Source organism: Petromyzon marinus, assembly GCF_048934315.1.
Source record: "Petromyzon marinus isolate PM22_M1 ecotype Great Lakes invasive population chromosome 76 unlocalized genomic scaffold, UKy_Petmar_22M1.pri1.0 chr76_unloc.1, whole genome shotgun sequence".
NCBI lineage: Eukaryota > Metazoa > Chordata > Hyperoartia > Petromyzontiformes > Petromyzontidae > Petromyzon > Petromyzon marinus.
This window is the reverse complement of record NW_027422618.1, coordinates 970,876-989,607: the sequence shown is the minus strand read 5'-3', so window position 1 is coordinate 989,607 and position 18,732 is coordinate 970,876. Positions and strand designations below refer to the sequence as shown.

Below are 18,732 nucleotides of genomic sequence, written 5' to 3'. Positions count from 1 at the left end.
CGTGTCAGGGGTGCACCTCCTCCACAACCTCTTCCACCTTCCGCCTCCTCCTCAGACTCATTCACCCACCCACTGATTCACTCACCCACCCACTGATTCTCTCACCCACCCACTGTTTCACTCACCCACCCACTGATTCAATCACCCACCCACTGATTCAATCACCCACCCACTTATTCACTCACCCACTCGTTCACTCACCCACTTATTCCCTAACCCACTCGTTCACTCAGCCACATATTCACTAACCCACTCGTTCACTCACCCACTTATTCACTAACCCACTCGTTCACTCACCCACTTATTCACTAACCGACTCGTTCACTAACCCACTTATTCACTAACCCACTCGTTCACTCACCCACTTATTCACTAACCCACTCGTTCATTCACCCATGTATTCACTAAACCACCCACTCGTTCACTCACCCACTTATTCACTAACCCACTCTTTCACTCACCCACTTATTCACTAACCCACCCACTCGTCCACTCACCCACCTCGTTCACTCACCCACCTCGTGCCAATTTCAGGACCTCGTGCACCTAGCCTGGCACAGCAGTCACGTGACCTACTCGTGCACCTAGCCTGGGACAGCGGTCAACCCATGGCACCTGCTGGGTCTGTCCCGTGTCCTCCTCCTGCACCTAGCCTGGCACAGCAGTCAACTCATGGCACCTGCTGGGTCTGTCCCGTGACCTCCTACACCTAGCCTGGCACAGCAGTCAACCCATGGCACCTGCTGGGTCTGTCCCGTGACCTCCTCCTCCTGCACCTAGCCTGGCACAGCAGTCAACCCATGGCACCTGCTGCGTCTGTCCCGTGACCTCTTCCTCCTCCTGCACCTAGCCTGGCACAGCAGTCAACCCATGGCACCTGCTGGGTCTGTCCCGTGACCTCCTCCTGCACCTAGCCTGGCACAGCAGTCAACCCATGGCACCTGCTGGGTCTGTCCCGTGACCTCTTCCTCCTCCTGCACCTAGCCTGGCACAGCAGTCAACCAATGGCACCTGCTGGGTCTGTCCCGTGACCTCCTCCTCCTGCACCTAGCCTGGCACAGCAGTCAACCCATGGCACCTGCTGGGTATGTCCTGTGACCTCTTCCTCCTCCTGCACCTAGCCTGGCACAGCAGTCAACCCATGGCACCTGCTGGGTCTGTCCCGTGACCTCCTCCTCCTGCACCTAGCCTGGCACAGCAGTCAACCCATGGCACCTGCTGGGTCTATCCCGTGACCTCTTCCTCCTCCTGCACCTAGCCTGGCACAGCAGTCAACCCATGGCACCTGCTGGGTCTGTCCCGTGACCTCCTCCTGCACCTAGCCTGGCACAGCAGTCAACCCATGGCACCTGCTGGGTCTGTCCCGTGACCTCTTCCTCCTCCTGCACCTAGCCTGGCACAGCAGTCAACCCATGGCACCTGCTGGGTCTGTCCCGTGTCCTCCTCCTGCACCTAGCCTGGCACAGCAGTCAACTCATGGCACCTGCTGGGTCTGTCCCGTGACCTCCTACACCTAGCCTGGCACAGCAGTCAACCCATGGCACCTGCTGGGTCTGTCCCGTGACCTCTTCCTCCTCCTGCACCTAGCCTGGCACAGCAGTCAACCAATGGCACCTGCTGGGTCTGTCCCGTGACCTCCGCCTCCTGCACCTAGCCTGGCACAGCAGTCAACCCATGGCACCTGCTGGGTATGTCCTGTGACCTCTTCCTCCTCCTGCACCTAGCCTGGCACAGCAGTCAACCCATGGCACCTGCTGGGTCTGTCCCGTGACCTCCTCCTCCTGCACCTAGCCTGGCACAGCAGTCAACCCATGGCACCTGCTGGGTCTGTCCCGTGACCTCCTCCTCCTGCACCTAGCCTGGCACAGCAGTCAACCCATGGCACCTGCTGGGTCTGTCCCGTGACCTCCTCCTCCTGCACCTAGCCTGGCACAGCAGTCAACCCATGGCACCTGCTGGGTCTGTCCCGTGACCTCCTCCTCCTGCACCTAGCCTGGCACAGCAGCCAACCCATGGCACCTGCTGGGTCTGTCCCGTGACCTCCTCCTCCTGCACCTAGCCTGGCACAGCAGTCAACTCATGGCACCTGCTGGGTCTGTCCCGTGACCTCCTCCTCCTGCACCTAGCCTGGCACAGCAGTCAACCCATGGCACCTGCTGGGTCTGTCCCGTGACCTCCTCCTCCTGCACCTAGCCTGGCACAGCATTCAACCCATGGCACCTGCTGGGTCTGTCCCGTGACCTCCTCCTCCTGCACCTAGCCTGGCACAGCAGTCAACCCATGGCACCTGCTGGGTCTGTCCCGTCACCTCCTCCTGCACCTAGCCTGGCACAGCAGTCAACCCATGGCACCTGCTGGGTCTGTCCCGTGACCTCCTCCTCCTGCACCTAGCCTGGCACAGCAGTCAACCCATGGCACCTGCTGGGTCTGTCCCGTGACCTCCTCCTCCTGCACCTAGCCTGGCACAGCAGTCAACCCATGGCACCTGCTGGGTCTGTCCCGTGACCTCCTCCTCCTGCACCTAGCCTGGCACAGCAGTCAACCCATGACACCTGCTGGGTCTGTCCCGTGACCTCCTCCTTCTGCACCTAGCCTGGCACAGCAGTCATCCAATGGCACCTGCTGGGTCTGTCCCGTGACCTCCTCCTCCTGCACCTAGCCTGGCACAGCAGTCAACCCATGGCACCTGCTGGGTCTGTCCCGTGACCTCCTCCTCCTGCACCTAGCCTGGCACAGCAGTCAACCCATGACACCTGCTGGGTCTGTCCCGTGACCTCCTCCTTCTGCACCTAGCCTGGCACAGCAGTCATCCAATGGCACCTGCTGGGTCTGTCCCGTGACCTCCTCCTCCTGCACCTAGCCTGGCACAGCAGTCAACCCATGGCACCTGCTGGGTCTGTCCCGTGACCTCTTCCTCCTCCTACACCTAGCCTGGCACAGCAGTCAACCCATGGCACCTGCTGGGTCTGTCCCGTGACCTCTTCCTCCTCCTGCACCTAGCCTGGCACAGCAGTCAACCCATGGCACCTGCTGGGTCTGTCCCGTGACCTCTTCCTCCTCCTGCACCTAGCCTGGCACAGCAGTCAACCCATGGCACCTGTTGGGTCTGTCGGATCCCTTAGGACTGCGAGAAGGGCTGGGTGCAGATCCAGCACTTGTGTCATGAAAAAAAATGAAAACTAAAAAAGATACATAATAATAATACAAATATTACATAGAAAACGTAGCGGGAACATAAACATGGAGTAGGGAGAGAGGGGGTTAGGGAGAGAGAGGGGGGGTAGGGAGAGAGGGGGGTAGAGAGAGAGGGGGAATGGTTAAGGAGAGCAGAGCGTGAAATCTTTCGTTAAATCTTCTTGTTTCCTCTGATCGTGCAAATCAAGAGGGAGAGACCTCAGAAGAGAGGCAAGGGGAGAGCGAGAGAGGTAAGGAGATAATGAGAGATGGAGAGAGAGAGAGAGAGACAATTGCGACCCGGTAACAAGGAGACGCAGGGTTAAGACGAATCCATCGTGGACCAGGTGATGACATTCGTGGAAACCGGCAGAGGCCCGACCTCATGGAGTTTCAGGAGATCGCATTGGCAACGGGCAATGGGCTTTGCCATCATGGGCTTCATCGGCTTCTTTGTGAAACTCATCCGTTGTGTGGAGCTTGCAGTCCGCCTTACCCCCCTACCCCACTCCCGCACCCCCTCGATCACTCCTCCCTGGCTCCTCCCCCCTCCCCCCCCCTCTTACATACAAGTATATGTAGTGTTTATAATGACTAATACACTTCTTATAATAAGCGGGGTTTTTCCCCTTTTTTAAGGCAAACAAAACACACACTATGATAATTTATGATGCATTGTCCTTGAAACTGATTGGTCCACACCAAGGGACGGCTTTCTTTTTGAGCCTCGACCCTAATTGGTGCTCGACCAGATGACGCCAAAAGGCGTCACACAGCTCAAAGACAACGCCGCTATCAAAGTAGTAATGAGGGCTCGGGGTGAGCATCTACATCATCATTAGACCTCCTTTGCCAGTACCACAATATAATGAAAGGGTTTTTCCTCCTTTTTTCTGGCAACAAAACTGAAACCGTTTTACAAGGATCCATGTCGCTGCATTGAGCACAATACCTGCAGTCAAAGTGCAAACAAAAACACACACTATGATAATATATGATGCATTGTCCTTGAAACTGATTGGTCCACATCAAGGGACGGCTTTCTTTTGAGCCTCGACCCAATTGGTGCTCGACCAATCAGTTTCAAGGACAATGCATCATATATTATCAGAGTGTGTTTTTGTTTGCATTTTGACTGCAGGTATTGTGGTCAATGCAGTAACATAAATCCTCGTAAAAAGGTTTCAGTTTTGTTGAACTTAAAAAGGGGAAAAACCCCTATTATCATTATATTGTGGTACTGGCAAAGGAGGTCTAATGGCATACACTTCTTATGAGGCACACTCTGTTTATTGTAATACTTCTCTTACACAGTCCTTGACACACAGAGGGGGTATACGGTCCCCTCACCCGTCACCCTAAGGACGTACGGCCTCCTGTCCTGGCGGGACTTACACGTCTACCGCTAACCTGGAGTCCTCCGGCTGGGACCTAGGGGAGGCTATCTGACCCACCGCTGGCCCGGTGTAGATGCCACTGGTTCTTGACGTTCTGTAGATGTAGATGCCACTGGTTCTTGACGTTCTGCAGATGTAGATGCCACTGGTTCTTCACGTTCTACAGATGTAGATGCCACTGGTTCTTCACGTTCTGTAGATGTAGGTGCCACTAGTTCTTGACGTTCTGCAGATGTAGATGCCACTGGTTCTTCACGTTCTGCAGATGTAGATGCCACTGGTTCTTGACGTTCTGTAGATGCTACTAGTTCTTGACGTTCTGCAGATGTAAATGCCACTGGTTCTTCACGTTCTGCAGATGTAAATGCCACTGGCTCTTGACGTTCTGTAGATGCCACTAGTTCTTGACGTTCTGCAGATGTAAATGCCACTGGTTCTTCACGTTCAACAGATGTAGATGCCACTAGTTCTTGACGTTCTGCAGATGTAAATGCCACTGGTTCTTCATGTTTTGTACATGTAGATGCCACTGGTTCTTCACGTTCTGCAGATGTAGATGCCACTGGTTCTTCACGTTCTGCAGATGTAGATGCCACTGGTTCTTGACGTTCTGCAGATGTAGATGCCACTGGTTCTTCACGTTCTGTAGATGTAGATGCCACCGGTTCTTCACGTTCTACAGATGTAGATGCCACTGGTTCTTAACGTTCTACAGATGTAGATGCCACTGGTTCTTGACGTTCTGCAGATGTAAATGCCACTGGTTCTTCACGTTTTACAGATGTAGAAACCACTGGTTCTTCAGGTTCTACAGATGTAGATGCCACTGGTTCTTTACTTTCTACGGATGTAGATGACACTGTTTCTTCACATTCTGCAGATGTAGATGACACTGGTTCTTCACATTCTGCAGATGTAGATGCAACTGGTTCTTCACGTTCTGCAGATGTAGATACCACTGGTTCCTCACATTCTGCAGATGTAGATGCCACTGGTTCTTCACGTTATGCAGATGTAGATGCCGCTGGTTCTTCACGTTCTGCAGATGTAGATGACACTGGTTCTTAACGTCCTACAGATGTAGATGCCACTGGTTCTTGACGTTCTGCAGATGTAAATGCCACTGGTTCTTCACGTTCCGTAGATGTAGATGTCGCTGGTTCTTCACGTTCTGTAGATGTAGATGCCACTAGTTCTTCACGTTCTACAGATGTAGATGCCACTGGTTCTTCACGTTCTGCAGATGTAGATGACGCTGGTTCTTAACGTTCTACAGATGTAGATGCCACTGGTTCTTGACGTTCTGCAGATGTAAATGCCACTGGTTCTTCACGTTTTACAGATGTAGAAACCACTGGTTCTTCACGTTCTACAGATGTAGATGACACTGGTTCTTCACGTTATGCAGATGTAGATGCCGCTGGTTCTGCACGTTCTGCAGATGTAGATGCCACTGGTTCTTCACGTTTTACAGATGTAGATGCCACTGGTTCTTCACGTTCTGCAGATGTAGATGCCACTGGTTCTTCACGTTCTGCAGATGTAGATACCGCTGGTTCTTCATGTTCTGCAGATGTAGATGCCACTGGTTCTTCACCTTCTGTAGATGTAGATGCCACTGGTTCTTCATGTTCTGTAGATGTAGATGCCACTGGTTCTTCACCTTCTGCAGATGTAGATGCCGCTGGTTCTTCACGTTCTGCAGATGTAGATGCCACTAGTTCTTCACGTTCTGCAGATGTAGATGCCACTGGTTCTTCACGTTCTGCAGATGTAGATGTCACTGGTTCTTCACGTTCTGCAGATGTAGATGCCACTGGTTCTTCACGTTCTGCAGATGTAGATGCCACTGGTTCTTTACATTCTGTAGATGTAGATGCCACTGGTTATTCACCTTCTGCAGATGTAGATGCCACTGGTTCTTCACGTTCTGCAGATGTAGATGTCAAAGGTTCTTCACGTCCTGCAGATGTAGATGCCACTGGTTCTTCACGTTCTGCAGATGTAGATGCCACTGGTTCTTTACATTCTGTAGATGTAGATGCCACTGGTTATTCACCTTCTGCAGATGTAGATGCCACTGGTTCTTCATGCTCTGTAGATGTAGATGCCGCTGGTTCTTCACCTTCTGCAGATGTAGATGCCACCACCGCCATCTATTGAGCGGGGCTGTCGAACTCACACCTCTTTTTGTCCAATGGGCTTGCAGCTGAACCAAACGGTGACAGGGGCTTCGTTCGTACCTCTTAAAGTTCGTAAGTCGAGTGTTCGTAAGTCGAGTGTTCGTAAGTCGAGTGTTCGTAAGCAGGAGCCTCCCTTGCATTTGTTGTCTTTGAAACTGATTGGCCTACACAAGGGACAGCAGAAGCCTTCATTATGGCCTAGTCTCACCACACCAGCGTCAGTAGACCAGAGGAACCTAATAGTAATTTTAATATCATAACAACAATCATCTTATCCACCATTCCTCTCATCAGGTAGCCCTCAAACAAAGACAAAGATCCTCCCGTGTAGCCTCTAACAGGACCGTTGGGGCAAGTGCTGTTAGAAGTGTAGTGAGTTTCCACGGAGACTGGAGACGCTTTCTTTCGAGGCAACACGGTTTATTTATAACTATAACAGAACTCCCCTTAACTCCCACTATCTATGGAGGTACAGCCTCCGGGCTAGCGTGCCCTCACACCTAGTAAACCTGGCTCTCAGCCCTCCGGCTCTCTGTGCCCTAGGGGAGGCTAACTGACCCGACCCAGCCAAGGTACGGGTCCTGACCACTGGTCCACACTCAGGCCCGGGCCCTTGCAAGGACGTCGGGTCCCGGGGTCCCAGGGCCCTAGCTAGGCTGGTCTTCCTCCTTCGTCTTCGGAGCTCTGCCCTGAGCTGTGATCGAGGTGCCCCTTTTGTACACCTCCCGGGGACTCTCCGCCCCCCGGTACCGCCCCCGCTCTGGAACTTTCCAGGGGACTCTGGAAAAACCTCCCAACCCTTCATCTGGGGTCTGGGAGTGGGGGGCGGTGGGGGAGAGAACCTGGCCCCTCAATGGTCCGGCTCTCCCTGACCTTCCCCAGCTCGGGGTGGCGCCCCCTAAGGGCCTGCGCCCGCAACTGCAGGCAAGTGTATGTGTACGGACGGCACACGGTGTGCATGCCCCGACGCTAAAAGTAGCGAGCAGCAGCAGCAGCAGCGCCTACGAAGGCCAGAACACAGCGGGGGCTGCGGGGCCAGCGCCACACAGGCGCGCCGGGCAGACCCTCGTCTGTGCCTAGCGGCGATGCTTTACTACACCCGGGCATTCGTTTGAGGCCGAGTGGACCTGGGGGAGGCCCAGCACTCCCACGCCACTCAGGGAAAGGTTGGCAGGGGTTTGAGGTCCCTGTGTCATAGGCTGCGCGGCGGGCATCCCGGCGTGCATTGTTGTACCCTACTTCCATACCCCCCTAATGCCAGGTGTAATGCCAAAGCCGCACTGATTCAAGGGTGGTGAAGTATGGTCGGCACAATTCCTCAAGGGGCGCTTTGGGACATGGAGAGACTAGGGTTCTGTATGGGGTGGGACTAGGGTTCTGTATGGGGTGGGACTAGGGTTCACTATGGGGTGGGACTAGGGTTCACTATGGGGTGGGACTAGGGTTCACTATGGGGTGGGACTTCACTATGGGGTGGGACTAGGGTTCACTATGTGGTGGTACTAGGGTTCATTATGGGGTGGGACTTCACTATGGGGTGGGACTAGGGTTCACTATGGGGTGAGACTAGGGTTCACTATGGGGTGGTACTAGGGTTCACTATGGGGTGGGACTTCACTATCGGGTGGGACTAGGGTTCACTATAGGGTGGGACTAGGGTTCACTATGGGGTGGGACTAGGGTTTACTATAGGTTGGGACTAAGGATCACTATGGGGTGGGACTTCACTATGGGGTGTGACTAGGGTTCACTATGGGGTGGGACTGGGGTTCACTATGGGGTGGGACCAGGGTTCTGTATGGAGTGTGACTAGGATTCACTATGGGGTGGAACTAGGGTTCACTATGGGGTGGGACTTCACTATGGGGTGGGACTAGGGTTCACTATGGGGTGGGACTAGGGTTTACTATGGGGTGGGACTAGGGTTCACCATGGGGTGGGACTTCACTATGGGGTGGGACTAGGGTTCACTGTGGGGTGGTACTAGGGTTCACTATGGGGTGGGACTAGGGGTTACTATAGGGTGGGACTAGGGTTCACTATGGGGTGGGACTTCACTATGGTGTGGGACTTCACTATGGCGTGGGACTAAGGTTCACTATGGGGTGGTACTAGGGTTCACCATGGGGTGGGACTTTACTCTGGGGTGGGAATTCACTATGGGGTGTGGCTAGGGTTCACCATGGGATGGGACTAGGGTTCACTATGGGGTGGAACTGGGGTTCACTATGGGGTGTGACTGGGGTTCACGATGGGGTGGGACTAGGGTTCACTATGGGGTGTGATTAGGGTTCACTATGGGGTTGGACTAGGGTTCATTATGGGGTGGGACTTCACTATGGTGTGGGACTACGGTTCACTATGGTGTGGGACTAGGGTTCACTATAGGGTGTGATTAGGGTTCACTATGGGGTGGGACTAGGGTTCACTATGGGGTGGGACTAGGGTTCTGTATGGGGTGGGACTAGGGTTCTGTATGGGGTGGGATTAGGGTTCTGGATGGGGTGGGACTAGGGTTCACTATGGGGTGGGACTAGGGTTCTGTATGGGGTGGGACTAGGGTTCACTATGGGGTGGGACTAGGGTTCTCTATGGGGTGGGACTAGGGTTCACAATGGGGTGGGACTTCACTATGGGGTGGGACTAGGGTTCACTATGGGGTGGGACTTCACTATGGGGTGGGACTAAGGTTCACTATGGGGTGGTACTAGGGTTTACCATGGGGTGGGACTAGGGTTCACTATGGGGTGGGACTTCACTATGGGGTGGGACTAGGGTTCACTATGGGGTGGGACTAGGGTTCACTATGGGGTGGGACTAAGTTCACTATGGGGTGGGACTTGGGTTCACTATGGGGTGGGACTTCACTATGGGGTGTGACTAGAGTTCACTATGGGGTTGGACTAGGGTTCACTATGGGGTGGGACTAGGGTTCACTATGGGGTGGGACTAGGGTTCACTATGGGGTGGTACTAGGGTTCTGTATGGGGTAGGACTAGGGTTCACTATAGGGTGGGACTTCACTATGGGGTGGGACTTCACTATGGGGTGGGACTAGGGTTCACTATGGGGTGGTACTAGGGTTCACTATGGGGTGGACTTCACTATGGGGTGGGACTAGGGTTCACTATGGGGTGGGACTTCACTATGGGGTGTGACTAGGGTTCACTATGGGGTGGGACTGGGGTTCACTATGGGGTGGGACCAGGGTTCTGTATGGAGTGTGACTAGGATTCACTATGGGGTGGGACTAGTGTTCACTATGGGGTGGGACTAGGGTTCACTATGGGGTGGGACTTCACTATGGGGTGGGACTAGGGTTCACTATGGGGTGGTACTAGGGTTCATTATGGGGTGGGACTTCACTATGGGGTGGGACTAGGGTTCACTATGGGGTGAGACTAGGGTTCACTATGGTGTGGGACTAGGGTTCACTATAGGGTGGGACTAGGGTTCACTATGGGGTGGGACTAGGGTTTACTATAGGTTGGAACTAGGGATCACTATGGGGTGGGACTTCACTATGGGGTGGGACTTGGGTTCACTATGGGGTGGAACTAGGGTTCACTATGGGGTGGGACTTCACTATGGGGTGGGACTAGGGTTCACTATGGGGTGGGACTAGGGTTTACTATGGGGTGGGACTAGGGTTCACCATGGGGTGGGACTTCACTATGGGGTGGGACTAGGGTTCACTGTGGGGTGGGACTAGGGTTCACTATGGGGTGGGACTAGGGTTCACTATGGGGTGGGACTAGGGGTTACTATAGGGTGGGACTAGGGTTCACTATGGGGTGGGACTTCACTATGGTGTGGGACTTCACTATGGCGTGGGACTAAGGTTCACTATGGGGTGGTACTAGGGTTCACCATGGGGTGGGACTTTACTCTGGGGTGGGAATTCACTATGGGGTGTGGCTAGGGTTCACCATGGGATGGGACTAGGGTTCACTATGGGGTGGAACTGGGGTTCACTATGGGGTGTGACTGGGGTTCACGATGGGGTGGGACTAGGGTTCACTATGGGGTGTGATTAGGGTTCACTATGGGGTTGGACTAGGGTTCATTATGGGGTGGGACTTCACTATGGTGTGGGACTACGGTTCACTATGGTGTGGGACTAGGGTTCACTATAGGGTGTGATTAGGGTTCACTATGGGGTGGGACTAGGGTTCACTATGGGGTGGGACTAGGGTTCTGTATGGGGTGGGACTAGGGTTCTGTATGGGGTGGGATTAGGGTTCTGGATGGGGTGGGACTAGGGTTCACTATGGGGTGGGACTAGGGTTCTGTATGGGGTGGGACTAGGGTTCACTATGGGGTGGGACTAGGGTTCTATATGGGGTGGGACTAGGGTTCACAATGGGGTGGGACTTCACTATGGGGTGGGACTAGGGTTCACTATGGGGTGGGACTTCACTATGGGGTGGGCCTAAGGTTCACTATGAGGTGGTACTAGGGTTCACCATGGGGTGGGACTAGGGTTCACTATGGGGTGGGACTTCACTATGGGGTGGGACTAGGGTTCACTATGGGGTGGGACTAGGGTTCACTATGGGGTGGGACTAAGTTCACTATGGGTTGGGACTTGGGTTCACTATGGGGTGGGACTTCACTATGGGGTGGGACTAGGGTTCACTATGGGGTTGGACTAGGGTTCACTATGGGGTGGGACTGGGGTTCACTATGGGGTGGGACTAGGGTTCACTATGGGGTGGTACTAGGGTTCTGTATGGGGTAGGACTAGGGTTCACTATGGAGTGGGACTAGGGATCACCATGGGGTGGGACTTTACTATGGGGTGGGACTAGAGTTCACCATGGGGTGGGACTAGGGTTCTGTATAGGGTGGGACTAGGGTTCACTATGGAGTGGGACTAGGGATCACCATGGGGTGGGACTTTACTATGGGGTGGGACTTCACTATGGGATGGGACTAGGGTTCACCATGGGGTGGGACTAGGGTTCACTATGGGGTGGAACTTCACTATGGGGTCGGACTAGGGTTCACTATGGGTTGGGACTAGGGTTCACTATTGGGTGGTACTAGGGTTCTGTATGGGGTGTGACTAGGATTCACTATGGGGTGGGACTAGGGTTCACTATGGGGTGGGACTTCACTATGGGGTGGGACTGGGGTTCACCATGGGGTGGGACTAGGGTTCACCATGGGGTGGGATTAGGGTTCACTATGGGGTGGCACTAGGGTTTACTATGGGGTGGGACTTCACTATGGGGTGGGACTAGGGTTCACTATGGGGTGGGACTTCACTATGGGGTGGGACTAAGGTTCACTATGGGGTGGTACTAGGGTTCACTATGGGGTGGGACTTCACTATGGGGTGTGACTAGGATTCACTATGGGGTGGGACTAGGGTTCACCATGTGGTGGGACTTTACTATGGGGTGGGACTAGGGTTCACTGTGGGGTGGGACTAGGGTTCAATATGGGGTGGAACTTCACTATGGGGTGGGACTAGGGTTCACTATGGGGTGGGACTTCACTATGGGGTGGGACTTCACTATGGGGTGGGACTAGGGTTCACTATGGAGTGGGACTAGGGTTCACCATGGGGTGGGACTTTACTATGGGGTGGGACTTCACTATGGGATGGGACTATGGTTCACTATGGGGTGGGACTAGGGTTCACTATGGGGTGGGACTAGGATTCACTATGGGGTGTGACTAGGGTTCTGTATGGGGTGGGACTGGGGTTCACTATGGGGTGGGACTTCACTATGGGGTAGGACTAGGGTTCACTAGGGGGTGGGACTTCACTATGGGGTGGGACTAAGGTTGACTATGGGGTGGTACTAGGGTTCACAATGGGGTGGGACTTCACTATGGGGTGGGACTAGGGTTCACCATGGGGTGGGACTTCACTATGGGGTGGGACTGGGGTTCACAATGGGGTGGGACTTCACTAAGGGGTGGGACTAGGGTTCACTATGGGGTGGGACTAGGGTTCACCATGGGGTTGGACTAGGGTTCACTATAGGGTGGGACTTCACTATGGGGTGGGACTTCACTATGGGGTGGGACTAGGGTTCACTATGGGGTGGGACTTCACTATGGGGTGGTACTGGGGTTCACTATGGGGTGGGACTAGGGTTCGCTATGGGGTGGGACTAGGGTTCACTATGGGGTGGGACTAGGGTTCACTATGGGGTGGGACTAGGGTTCACTATGGGGTGGGACTAGGGTTCACTATGGGGTGGGACTAGGGTTCACTATGGGGTGGGACTAGGGTTCACCATGGGGTGGGACTAGGTTTCACTATGGGGTGGGACTTCACTATGGGGTGGGACTAGGGTTCACTATGGGGTGGGACTTCACTATGGGGTGGGACTAGGGTTCACTATGGAGTGGGACTAGGGTTCACCATGGGGTGGGACTTCACTATGGGGTGGGACTAGGGTTCACTATGGGGTGGGACTAGGGTTCACTATGGGGTGGGACATCACTATAGGGTGGGACTTCACTATGGGGTTGGACTAGGGTTCACTATGGGGTGGGACTTCACTATGGGGTGGGACTAGGGTTCTGTATGGGGTGGGACTAGGGTTCACTATGGGGTGGGACTAGGGTTCACTATGGGGTGGGACTAGGGTTCACTATGGGGTGGGACTTCACTATGGGGTGGGACTAGGGTTCTGTATGGGGTGGGACTAGGGTTCACTATAGGGTGGGACTAGGGTTCACTATGGGGTGGCACTAGGGTTCACTATGGGGTGGGACTTCACTATGGGGTGGGACTAGGGTTCACTATGGGGTGTAACTAGGGTTCACCATGGGGTAGGACTAGGGTTCACTATGGGGTGGGACTAGGGTTCACCATGGGGTGGGACTAGGGTTCTCTATGGGGTGTGACTAGGGTTCACCATGGGGTAGGACTAGGGTTCTGTATGGGGTGGGACTAGGGTTCTGTATGGGGTAGGACTAGGGTTCACTATGGGGTGGGACTAGGGTTCTGTATGGGGTGGGACTAGGGTTCACTATGGGGTGGGACTAGGGTTCACCATGGGGTGGGACTAGGTTTCACCATGGAGTGTGACTAGGGTTCACTATGGGGTGGTACTAGGGTTCTAAATGGGATGCTCCCATTCTGACCTCAGCAGCAACCAGTAGCACCTCTCTGTGTCCACCTCTCACGAGTCCTCCTCTTCCACCTCCTCCTCCACCTCCTCCACCTCCATCACCTCCACCACCTCCTCCACCACCTCCACCACCTCCACCTCCACCACCTCCACCACCTCCTCCACAACCTCCTCCACCACCTCCTCCATCACCTCCACCACCTCCTCCATCACCTCCTCCACAACCTCCTCCACAACCTCCTCCACCTCCTCCGCGCGCCTCCACGATGTCCCTTCTTCTCTTTCGCCGTCTTTTTCTTCCTCTTCTTCGTCTCTCGCCACCCTCCTCCTCCTCCCCCTCCTCCTCCACCTCCTCCACCTCCACCCTCTTCACTTCCTCCTCCTGCTCCACCTCTTCCACAGCGCCACCGACATCGTCCTCCTCCTCCTCATCCTCTTTGCCCGTTCGTCTCTGGACGCTCCCTGAAAGAGTTCCACAGCACGCTCCACCTCCTTTCTCTCCATTACCTCCTCCTCCTCTTCCCCCTCCTCCACTACCACCAACACCTCCTCCGCCACCTCCTCGATCAGAAGACGACGACGACGTGGAAAAGGAGCGGCAGAGGGCTCTGCGGAGGATCTCCCAGCCGGGGCAGACGGCGCTGGCGATCCGCCCGTACTCGCGACGGAAGTTGCCGTTGAGGACTCCGTAGACCACGGCGTTGAGGCAGCTGTTGAAGTAGGCCATGAGGTAGCTCGTCGTGAACAGCCAGTCCGCCACGGGAGACGGCACGGGACCAGCGACACTGGCGAGGCCGGTGGCAGCGGTGGCGGTGAAGTTGGCGGCGGCGGCGGTGGCGAAGGTGGCGGCGGTGGCCGTGGTGACGTTGGCGACGTTGGCGACATCGGCGAGGCCGGCGGCGGCGGCGGCGGCGGCCGCGGCGATGAGGTTGCCGTCGCTGGTGGCAGCGGTGGCGAAGGCGGCGAGGCCGGTGGCAGCGGTGGCGGTGAAGTTGGCGGCGGCAGCGGTGGCCGTGGTGAGGTTGGCGACGTTGGCGACATTGGCGAGGGCGGTGGCAGCGGTGGCGAGGTTGGCGAGGTTGGCGACGTGGTTGGCCAGGCTGGCGGCGGCGGCCGATCGAGGAGGGGCGGGAGGGGGGGAGAGGGGCTGGGAAGCGGCGCTGACGAGGCCGATGAGGTTGAGGGGGGCCCAGCACACGGCGAAGAGGGTGAACGCCACGAACATCGCCAGGAAGTTCCGGCGGTCGTGGCGCTGGAGGTGGCGGGCCGCCTCAGGCTTTACCCGCTGCCTCACCTGCGTTTGGGAGTGGACAGTGGGGGAGGGCGAGGAACGAACGAGCAAAAAGGAATGAGTTGAGCTGTCCGCGGAACATCACGGTGTCGCGAGGAGATGTTGACTACCTCGCCTGGTACGCCGGAGGTCGTGGATTCAATCCCAGACACTGAGAGATGTTGACTACCTCGCCTGGTACACAGGAGGTCGTGGGTTCAATCCCAGACCCTGAAAGATGTTGACTACCTCGCCTGGTATGCAGGAGGTCGTGGGTTCAATCACAGACACTGAGAGATGTTGACTACCTCGCCTGGTATGCAGGAGGTCGTGGGTTCAATCACAGACACTGAGAGATGTTGACTACCTCGCCTGGTATACAGGAGGTCGTGGGTTCCATCCCGGACCCCTGACGATGCCTGCTGCTGCTGCTGCTGTACATTTGGAGTCTGCGTCTCTCTCTCTCTCTCTGCCCGTGGATTTGTCTCCGGGACCTCCTCGTCGCCACGCGTTGAAGAGCATTTGGCTACACACGATGAGGACGACGATGATGACGATCATGATGATGATGACGACGATGATGCCGACGATGATGATGATGATGACGACGATGATGACGACGACAATGATGACGACGATGATGACGACGATGATGATGATGATGACGACGACAATGATGACGATGATGATGACGACGATGATGATGATGATGACGACGATGATGACGATGATGACGACGACAATGATGACGACGATGACGATCATGACAACGACGATGATGATGACGACAATGACGACGACGACGATGATGACAACGACGATGATAATGACGACTTTTTTTACCTTTCCCTCGACGTTTTTTTTTTACTTTGACTTCTTTTTGCTAAAAACGTTTTTTGTCACTTTTTTTTACCTTTTTCTCAGACTTCTTTTTACTAAAAAAAAAAACTTGTTTTGCGACTTGTTTTCTTTATCCTCATTGTACTTTGACTCCTTTCACCTTGTCTCCAAACTTAGTGTTACGTCTCTCAACTTTATTTTTTTTGTGTTGGCGTCCCCCTTCAAACCTTTGAACCCCGAAACATTTTTGAACCGGCTCAGAATCTCTCACCACCCACCACCCACCACCCACCACCCCACTCCACACCTTGGCCACCACGACCCAGATGCGCAGGTAGCACGCGGACACCACGGCCACGGGGAGCAGGAAGTGGAGCACCACCACCGCCAGGGTGTACGCTGGGCTGGCCCCCTGGGCGAAGGTGCACGCGTAGACACGGCCATCGTAGCGCAGGGAGCGTGCGGGCAGCGTGGGGAGGGTCGCGGCGAGCGCCAGGGCCCACACGGCCGCCACGTGGCAGGCGGACCGGGAGCCGCCGTAGGCCCGCCGGTAGAAGGCCGCCGACGAGCACACGAAGCAGCAGCGGTTGAGGGCGATGGCCGTGATGTTGAAGATGGAGCCCACCACGCTCAGGCCCATGAGGAAGCCGCTGGCCTGGGGAGGAGGAGGTGGGGGAGGAGGTCAGGAAGAGGTGAGGGATGAGGAGGTGAAGGAGGAGGTGAAGGAGTAGGAGGGAGGGAGGGAGGAGAGTGGAGCCTTGGAGGGTGGAGGGAGGAAGAGGAGGTGAAGGAGGTGAAGGAGGTGGAAGGAGGAGGGAGGAAGAGGAGGTGAAGGAGGAGGAGGGAGGAGGGGGGAGGGGGAGAGGCAAGGAGGAGGGGGTCAGGAGGAGGGGCCATGAGGAGGAGGGGCTAGGTGGAGGGGGGATCAGGAGGAGGGGCCAGGAGGAGGAGGGGCCAGCAAGAGGAGGGGCCAGGAGGAGGAGGGGCCAGGAGGAGGCCAGGAAGAGGAGGGGCCAGGAGGAGGGGCCAGGAGGAGGAGGGGCCAGGTGGAGGAGGGGCCAGGAGGAGGAGGAAGGGCCAGGAGGAGTAGGAGGGGCCAGGAGGAGTAGGAGGGGCCAGGAGGAGTAGGAGGGGCCAGGAGGAGGAGGGGCCAGGAGTAAGAGGGGCCAGGAGGAGGAGGAAGGGCCAGGAGAAGGAGCCAGGAGGAGGAGCCAGAAGGAGTAGGAGGGGCCAGGAGGAGTAGGAGGGGCCAGGAGGAGTAGGAGGGGCCAGGAGGAGGAGGGGCCAGGAGTAAGAGGGGCCAGGAGGAGGAGGAAGGGCCAGGAGGAGGGAGCCAGGAGGAGGAGCCAGAAGGAGTAGGAGGGGCCAGGAGGAGTAGGAGGGGCCAGGAGGAGGAGGAGGGGCCAGAAGGAGTAGGAGGGGCCAGGAGGAGGAGGGGCCAGGGAGGAGTAGGAGGGGCCAGGAGTAGTAAGAAGTGCCAGGAGTAAGAGGTGGAGGAGGAGGTGGAGGAGGAGGAGGTGGATGAGGAGGTGGAGGAGGAGGTGGAGGAGGAGGTGGGGGTGGAGGGAGGAGGGAGGAGGAGGTGGTGGGGTGACCTGGCAGTGGTGGTCTCCGAGTGTCCACCCGCCGTGCAGGATCGCGTGCACCACCACGGGGGTAGGGGTAGAGCGCCACCACGAGGTCGGCCACCGCCAGACTCACCACGAACATGTTTCCTGTGAGGGCACCTCGTCACACATCATCATCATCAGCAGCAGCAGCATCAGCAGCACAACAGCCATCATCATCAGCAGCAGCAGCAGCAGCAGCATCAACAGCATCAGCAGCATCGACAGCATCATCATCAGCAGCAGCATCAACAGCATCGACAGCATCATCATCAGCAGCAACATCAACAGCATCATCAGCAGCATCAGCAGCAGCATCATCAACAGCAGCATCATCAGCAGCAGCATCATCAGCAGCAGCATCAACAGCAGCATCAACAGCAGCATCATCAGCAGCAGCATCAACAGCAGCATCCAATCACATCATCAGCAGCAGCGTCACCATGATCGCTATGGTGGAATGTAAATAACGACGTAGACACGGGCACAGGATGTCTCACTCATCACATCAACCCCACGGTTTCCACTTTCAGTGTCTCATCAGCAGAGCCAAGCTGTGAACCTGTCCCTGGATGTTCATATTGGGCAAGGACGCTGTCTGTATATACGAGTCCTAATTCGGCACAAAACCATCATTTAAAATTGGCTCAAGCCTCAGTAGACCACGTGGTTTGTGTGTGACCACGCCCACTCTAAACCCCTCTCATCTACAGAACTCTCTCTAGACCAGCTGAAGCATGCAGTAGACACGTGGTTTGTGAGTGACCACGCCCACTCTAAACCCCGCCCCCTTTCCTTCCCACCGCCCACTGCCACCGCCCACTGTGAAACGAACGCTGCTGCTCGACTCCTCCTCCACCTCCTCCATCTCCTCCAAGGCCTCCTCCTCATCATCCACCTCCTCCACCTCCTCCACCTCCTCCATCCCTCCAACCCTCCAAGGCCTCCTCCTCATCATCCACCTCTCCCACCTCCTCATCTCCTCCACCTCCTCCATCTCCTCCAAGCCTCCCTCCTCTCATCATCCACCTCCTCCACCTCCTCCATCTCCTCCATCTCCTCCATCTCCTCCAAGGCCTCCTCCTCATCATCCACCTCCTCCACCTCCTCTATCTCCTCCACCACCTCCTCAATTCGTCGACCCTCTCTGCACCACCTCCTCCC

At 55.8% G+C, this 18,732-nt stretch overlaps 1 pseudogene; it reads right to left on the bottom strand.

Moving 5' to 3' along the window:
- Positions 1-7,401: 7,401 nt before the first annotated feature.
- The window catches only part of LOC142908191 (melatonin receptor type 1A-like), a 95,888-nt pseudogene continuing 84,557 nt past the window's right edge, over positions 7,402-18,732 (bottom strand).